Genomic DNA, 8,510 nt, shown 5'->3' with positions numbered 1-8,510 from the left:
ACACACACACACACACACACACACACACACACACAAACACACCCCTTTGCATACCCAGGAATCCCATTAATAAAACCAGAAGCCATAATATGTGTGCAAGGATCTTGTAGGCTAGAAAACAAACAAACAAACAAACAGCATCTTGACTTAACATTATGAGACAAAGAACCTCCCAAGATACCATGGAATTCATTTTGTGTTGGGCATGGTGCGTACGTACCCTTAAGTCCCCAGTGAGACTCCCTTGGCGACAAGTAATTTTTGATTGGCAAGTGGCTATCATTTGGAGATAGCTTCTGAGTTAGGAGTGGGGTCATGTGTCCACTTCTCCTTTAAGCTCTGGGACCCTATGGTGCAGACCTGTGCAGGTCCTTTGCATGATTCCTCAGTCTCTATGACTTAATATTTGTTCCAACTTTGTTGTATCTTGATGGTCTTGTTTTCATGGTGTCTTCCATGCCCTCTGGCTCTTATACTCTCCTCTTCCACAGAGTTCCCTAAGCCCTGCATGTAAGGAACAGTATTGGTCAAGACCAAGTTTTCAGCACAAAGGAGATTTATTTACCCCAGATGGACGGAGAACAGGGAATAAGAGACAAAGACAGGAGATAGAGCATGAGGGAGAAGGGGAAAGAAACTTGGGAGAATGGGAAGGAAGGGATATTTGTCCTGGAGGGAAACAGAACAAAGGACTGCCTCTGGGAGAGATGAGATGGTCATGGCACATGGGTACATGGCTGTTTATAAAAGTAAAAGGGGAAACCCTGTGCTAGAATGAGGTGTTTGATTTTATTTGGGCATGTTAATTGGGTAAGGCAAGGGGAGACTTTTAATTGCTAGACTTTCATACTTTCATAGCTGGACCTTGGTAGGCAGCCTTAGGAGGAGGAAGTGGTCAATTAAGGGAATGGACCTTGGTGGTTAGCTTTAGGAATGTAATCTAATGGTTTTTTTAGCATGACAGGGGGAATGGGGAGAAGGGCAAGGCCTGCCAGAGCCAGGTTTGCCATGCTTAAGGTAGCCAGAGTCCCTTCACTGAGGGGGAGGGATTTGATGAAGAGATCCTTCTTAGGACTGAATGTCCTAGATCTTTCAGGTGTGCTGTTAAATTACTAGTATGAGATCACTCCAATATCTCTTTGTAGGAACTTAGTGCTATAACTTACCTCACAGTACTTCCTTCATTGTGTCCAATAAGTTTGGGTTTGTTGGACCTTCATTTTCATTCGATCCCAGAAGGTTAAAAATTTTTTTTCCTAATCTCTCTCCTTACCCATTTTTTTTTTTAATTTAGTAGAGAGTTGTTCAGTTTTCATGAGTTTGTAAGCTTTCTGTTCTTTCCATTGTCATTAACATCCAGCTTTAATCTGTAGTGGTCAGATAGGATACAGGGAGTTATTTCAATTTTCTTATACCTGTTGAGATTTGCATTGTGTCCAAGTATGTGATCAATTCTCGAGAAACTTCCATGGGATTCTGAAAAGAAGGTGTATTCTTTTGTATTTGGATAAAATATTCTATAGATATCTGTTAAATCTATTTGGTTTATGTCAATTAGTTCCCATGTTACTATTTAGTTTTTGCCTGGATAACCTGTCCATTGTTGAGAGTGTGGTATTGAAGTTGTTCATTGTTAGTATGTGAGGGTGAATATGTGACTTAAATTATAGTAGTGTTTCTTTTTGTTTCTTCATGTAGCAGATTCAAAGTTACCTTTTGCTCTCTTCCCACTTAACTTTTTTTTTAGGTGAGAAGCTGGAGCTCAGAGAGGTAAATTTAGGGATGAGTAATAATAGAAGCATAACAGAAAGATGATTGGCTCTTAGAGTGTGCCATAAGCCAGGTGCTGTTTTAAGGATTCTATACTATCACATCATTCTAATTCTCACAGGGAATCAAGAGGTGGGTACCATCAGTGCTCTCAAAAGGATGCAGAATCACTCCAAGGCAATGAAGCAGGGTGGCCCCAACTTCTGCACAAACAAGAAAAGCCCCAAAGCTTGGATGAAGGTCACATAGGGGTCAAAGAAAGTCATCCTCAGCAAGAATGACCCATTGATTTCTGGAAGCATAAAAAGTCAAAGGCAGGGAAGCTTTGGAACAGTGTACTGCGGAGACCTCTTGGAGAGTGGGGAGAGAAGCTGCTTCCACTAAGGCCCGAGATTAGGTGACTGGAAAGGCCACCGTGTCCTCTGACTATTAGGTCTCTGACGACTAGGCTTCCTGTCATCTCACTGTTGCCATATGGAAACATAAAGGACAGGACAGTGAATCCTGATGACTGTTTTCTATTTATCCACAGGCAAAGTGTTTTCCTTATTTTAAAAATTGTTAGTGGAAGAGTTCTGGTTGAAGGTGACTCTCATGCTTCAACTCCAAATGATAAATTTCACTTCATTATTTTCTGTTCAGTTGATGGATGAGAATCACAAAGTCTCATGTGGCTTGCTTCATAATTTTGATAGTTTTCCTAAAGGCAAAACATTTCCTTCATGTATAATTTTGTCAGAATCAGCGTGTATGAATATGAATAGCTTCTTATTCTAATGAAATCATTAGAATACATAGATTTCTAATAACCTGATTTAATAATGCGAGTTGAATTAACTTAACTGGAACTTCCCTCTTAGCCTCATTACCCTCTCCGGATAATCCAGCATCAGTTATTTCTCGGGGGATTTTCAGAAAACTCTCGTCAATAGCAGCTTGGAAGAGATAAGAATTTCCATTTCAACACAGAGCTTAGGGTAGCTGGTTAATTTAATAAATAGAAGTGACTAACATTATCTGTGGAGGGATGTGCCAGGTACATTAGGATGGCACGCATGACTGGACTGAGCTGGAGATCAGTGGAACAATGTTGCTCATCACTGGGCTCCTGGTGCTTCCTCTCCTACGCATGGTGAATTAAAGTCTCATCACCGAGCTTGTGAAGTAACGATATCTCAGGGTCTGTCGGCATGACTGGTCTCCTTTCAGTTATTTTTTTCCTTTTATCTAAAATAAACTTTTTCTCTCATAATATATCCTGATTATTCTCCTTCAAGCCCCAGCCCCCAATCTGGACCTACTTCCTGTCTGTCTCTCATTAGGGAAACAAACAAGCATCTTAAGGGATGATAATAAAATAAAGTATAGTAAGATAAAACAAAAGCTAGCACATTGGGATATAGCAAAACAGGCATCAGGGACCCACTCATTTGCATACCCAGGAATCCTATAAAATCAGTACATCAGAAGCCATTATATACATGCAGAAGATCTGATGCCGAAGACCAGGTGCAAACCCATTCAGGCACTGTGCATGCTACTGCAATGTCCATGATTTCATATAAGCTTTGTTTATATTGATTCTGAGGGCCTTATTTTTTTTGAAGTTGTCCATCCCCCTGGCTCTTACACTCTTTCTGCCTCCTCTTTCACAGGATTCGCTTAGCCCCAAGGGAATGGATTTGATGAGGACATCCCTTTTAGGGTTGGATATTCGAAGGCCTCTCACTCTCTACATGTCTGACTGTGGCTCTCTGTATTTGTTCCCATCTGCTGCAGGAGGAAAGCCTCTCTGATGGTGGCTGAGCGAGGCAGCAATCTATGAGTATACAGAGTGTCATTAGGAGTTATTCTATTGCTACATTTCTTTTTAGAACAGCAGCAGTTCCTTTTCTCCCAGGTCTCTGGTTTATCTAATCTCAGGTTCCTGGTCATCCAAACAATGTCATATATGGTGGATTCCATTACTCCTACAAGGTTTGTGCCAGCGCTGCCCTGGCATACCTTGGAGGCAGGATTGCATTGTAGATCAGAGGGTTTGTGGCTAGGTTAGTGTTTATGTTTCTCTTCTTGTACTAAAGACTGGAATGTCGGGGGTGAAGGCTCTATGTAGGCACCAACTCAACTTCTTCATGTTCAGTGAATTGTGTAGATGTTGTCTCAAGCAATGGAGCCTTGCCATTGCTGACAAGACTGCGTTGTTTGGAGATTCCTGTGGAACTCCTTTGGACAAAAACTCAATTAGACATAATCCGATCCTGGAACTCGAGGCTTCATTTGGTGACAAGAGATGGCTCTATCTCCCTCATTTGTTGGCAATTTTATTTAGTTTGCCTTCCTATGTTTGTATATTTTCAGAAGCTTCTACTGTATTAGATTTCAGTACTACCCCCCAGATGGCCCTTAATTTTAGCTCTCTCCTTATATTCTACTTCTTCTCATCCTCTTCTCCCCTCCCCCTCCACACTTAATCCTCTCACTGCAGCCCTCTTATCCATCAGTACTTATCTATTCTGACTCCCTTTCCTAACAAGATGTGTCTCCCCTAGTCAATTATTCTATACCTAACCCCCGTGGTTCTACATATTGTAGCTTGGTTGTCATTGACTTGGCTGCCTTTCAGTTATTTTGGTGGCAAAAAGATAAGCATTATTGTTGTTGTTGTTGTTGTTATTATTATTATTATTATTATTATTATTATTATCTTAACACAAAACCAGAAACAAGTCACATTCATACCAACTCTCTTCTCCATCAGTGCCTTGGGACTCTCACTCTTCCAACTCCCTGACAGTGATTGTCTGAGTCAACGTGCTCTAGAGTTGGTGGTGACAAGCAGGGGATGCTGGTGGTCCAGTTCCGCCCCTGTAGGCACATACCTAGGAGGGGCAAGCTACCACACTGTTTTTCAGATGTGCTATTTAAAATATCTAAAGCAATGAGCTTCAGTTTTTCCAATTCCTACCCAACAATTATTTCCTGGGTTTTTTTCTGCCAAATTATAGCCATTCTAGTGCATAGGAAATGGCATTTCAGTGTGTCTTTTCTTACTGTGGTAAAGTACATTTAACACAAAGCTTACAATTTTAATCATTTATAAGTGAGCAATTCTGTGATATAGAGTATAATAAAGTATTGTATGACCATCATATATGGTGTAAGTTTTTAGTTTTCCCAAGTAAAACCCCAGTACCCATTCAACACGAGCTTTCCATTGTCCCCTCCTCCAGGGAGCAGAACAGCGATTCTTCTAGTCCCTGAGTCTGACTAGTCCTGACTCTTCTTATAAACAAAACAATTGTCTTTTTATGGCTGGCTTGTTTCACTTAGCATAATGTGATGAGGGCTTGCCCATACTGCAGTGTGCATCAGAATTTCCCACCTTTCAGTGTTCTTCTGTCATGTATATATTACACTTTGTTGACTCATTTATCGTGTGTGTGTGTGTGTGTGTGTGTGTGTGTGTGTGTGTGTTTATGCATGCATATGCTATGGCATATATGTGGAGAACAGAATGCAACCTTGGGTGACAGTTCTTACATTCCACCTTGTTTGGAATGGGGTCTCTTTTGTTACCTTGCTTCTAGCAATTCTTCTGTTTCAGCCCCTCATCTCCACATAGGTGTGTGTTGACCTATGTACATACACTTGTACACTGTTCTGGCTTTTACATGGGGTTTTGAGTATCCAAACTCAGGTCATCAAGCTTGCATGGAAAATGTTTCCCTCACTGATTCACTTCCTAGACTGCACTAATTTGTTACTGGATAGCTGAGTAGTCTATTATAAACAACATTGGTGTGAATCTGAATGTACAAACATCTCTTTGAGTCTCTGCTTTCAACTTCTTTTGGGCATGTACCCAGAGGTGTTTAGAAATCCCTTTCTAGATCACAGGATAATTATTTTTAGCCTTGATGGGGAATCTTTAGAGTCATTTTCTACAATAGCTCTATTAGATTATAACAATGTACAGCTGGTCTTATTTCTCCACATCCTTGCCAGTACATATTATTTTCTGGGCTTAATTTTCTTAATAATGTTCTTTGATTCATAAAAAGGTTTTAGTTCCTTGAGTATGATCTACCTAATTTTTTCTTCATTGTTCATGTTTTTATTGTCATGATTTACCAGTCAGCTGTTATTATGGTGAAAAACCTGATACAATTAGCTTATAAAGAAAGGAGGCAGAGGCAGGTAGATTTCTGAGTTTGAGGCCACCCTGGTCTACAGAGTGAGTTCCAAGACAGCCAGGACTACACAGAGAAACCCTGTCTTGAAAAAAAAAAAAACCAAAACACAAAATGAATTTACCTTGGCCTACTGTTTTGGAGATTCGGATACAAAATAGAGTGGACTCATTGGTCTGAGTCTCTGATACATTTATTGGATGCCATCCAGCTGACAAAGGCAGGGATTACATGGTAAAGCAAACCTCATCTCCAGAAAATAAAAGAGAGAAATGAAGGTCCAGGTTCCACAAACTTGTTCAAATGTCTTAGTTTCTTTCTTTTCTTTTTTCCTTTCTTCCTTTCTTCCTTTCTTCCTTCCTTCCTCCCTTTCTTTCTTTCTTTCTTTCTTTCTTTCTTTCTTTCTTTCTTTCTTTCTTTCTTTCTTTCTTTCTTCCTTTCTTTGTTTCTTTGTTGCTGTAATACGTGCCATGACAAGGGAACTTAAGTATGGAGGGATTATTTTAACTCATAGCTTTAGGTTGTAGTCCACTATGATGGGACATCACAGCTGCTGGAGTTTAAAGCATCAGGTCAGATCACAGCCACTGCCAGCAAACAGAAAACAGAAGATGCTTGTGCTGAGACTACTTCCTCTTGTTTACACTGTCTAGAATCTTAGCCAGGGGAATAGTGTTACCCACAGTGGGTGGGTTTTCCTATCTCAGTTAACCTAATGAAGACAATCCCCTACAGGCATGCCTAGAGGCTGAACCCTTGGTTATTCTAGAGCCCAGTCAAGCTGAGGCTTGATATTAACCATCACAACTCCACACCTTGACAATTTGACACCCAAAGATGCCATTTTAAACCACACCTTAGACCCCCTGTCCTCAGAATCCCATGCTTATCACACAATGCAAATCATAACCCAATTTAAAAAAGCGCTCACAGTCTTTAGCAATTCCAACAGTTTAAACCCCAAAGTCCACACCTCATCTGAGATTTAAGGTGATAGCCTAACTGTGAACTGCTATAAAATAAAAAATAAATAACATCTTCCCAACGTGCAATAGCACAGACAGACATTCTCATTCAGCATGGAAGAACTGGAATGCTTGGACCGAAGGAAGATCAAAACCTAGCAGGCCAAAAACAAATCCTGTAACTCCATGTCTGCCATTTGATGAAACTGCCTGGGCTCCAGAGGACCGAGGTAGCCTTTTTATGTGCACCACACATAGCCTCTTTCTTAGGCTGGCTCTGCTCCAACTCCATGACTATAGCTTTTGTCAGGAGATGTTCTTTTGCATCTGCAATATCCTGGGGTTCGAATTACAACTTTGACTGAACCTGCCTAGCAATCACCCAGAGGTCTCTTAGGGTCTTCTTGTAAGGACTCCAATCCTGTCCCCAGCTGATCACTGAAGCAATAGAATGGAACTCCATAATCCCCCAATCTTCCACACCTCCCAAAGTAGTTCTATGTGAATGATGGCGCAAAGTTCTGTTGCCAGCTTAAGACTCAAGCTGGTACCCTGAGACCACAGGTGCTTTAGACCACAGCTAAGCCATGGGAAATGTGTCTCCAGACACTTATTTTTGAAGAGCAGGGAACCCTTTAGCACAGGCTTTCTTCTTCCACATGAATTTGGATCTTCACAAAGTAGAGCTTCAGATGTGTGGGGTCTTCCCTTACCTTAAGGCTATTTCTCCAAGTATCCTAGTTCACTGCAGGAGGATTCTCTTCGGTTGTCATCTCTTTCTAAATCACACCAGCTTTCTTACCACTGGCCTGGATGCTTTACTGTCTTGAACTTTTGTCTGCCAAACAAACTAGTCCCTTATTTTTCTGCTCAACATCATTCAAGTTCTCAAGACATGGCAGATTGTAGCCAGTTTCTTTGATAGCATGTATCATAGAACCTAGTTCTCAACAGAGTTCTTTTCACCTCTGAAACTTGCAGGCCTCCAATGTCTGCATTTCTCTCAGCATCTTTTGAGGGGTAAAAATGTTTATTGTTATTGTTATTATTATTATTATATGTCTGTGTGTAGAGTATGTGTAGGTCTCACACACACACATAGACACATATAAGTGCATGGTATGCATATAAAGATCAGAAGACAACTTTGAGAAATCAGTTCTCTACTTCTGCCTTTACATGGGCTTTGGGAATTGGACTCAGGTCATCAGGTGTGCACTGTCAGGTCGCAAAGACCTTCACCTGCAGTACCATCTCATGGGTCCTTTCTTAGCATCCTTCTCTTCCAGGCCCGACCAGAATGGGTCATTAGTCTGCTTCTAGCATGATAGGCTTTTCTAGTTCCAAGTTCCAAACTCTTCCACATACTAGTCATCAAGTAGTTCTAAGGGCCTAAAAAGTATATGGTTAGGTTTATCAGAGTAATAACCCCCACTTCTGATACTGATTCCTTGTTTTTTTGTTTTGTTTTGTTTTTTTGAGACAAGGTTTCTCTTTGTATCCCTGGCTGTCCTGGAACTCTGTAGACCAGGCTGGCCTGGAACTCAGAAATCCTCCTGCCTCTGCCTCCCAAGTGCTGGGATTA

The sequence above is a fragment of the Mastomys coucha genome, unplaced genomic scaffold, assembly GCF_008632895.1.
Source record: "Mastomys coucha isolate ucsf_1 unplaced genomic scaffold, UCSF_Mcou_1 pScaffold21, whole genome shotgun sequence".
NCBI classification, from domain to species: domain Eukaryota; kingdom Metazoa; phylum Chordata; class Mammalia; order Rodentia; family Muridae; genus Mastomys; species Mastomys coucha.
The sequence above is the reverse complement of the archived record's forward strand: the minus strand, read 5'-3'. Positions refer to the sequence as shown.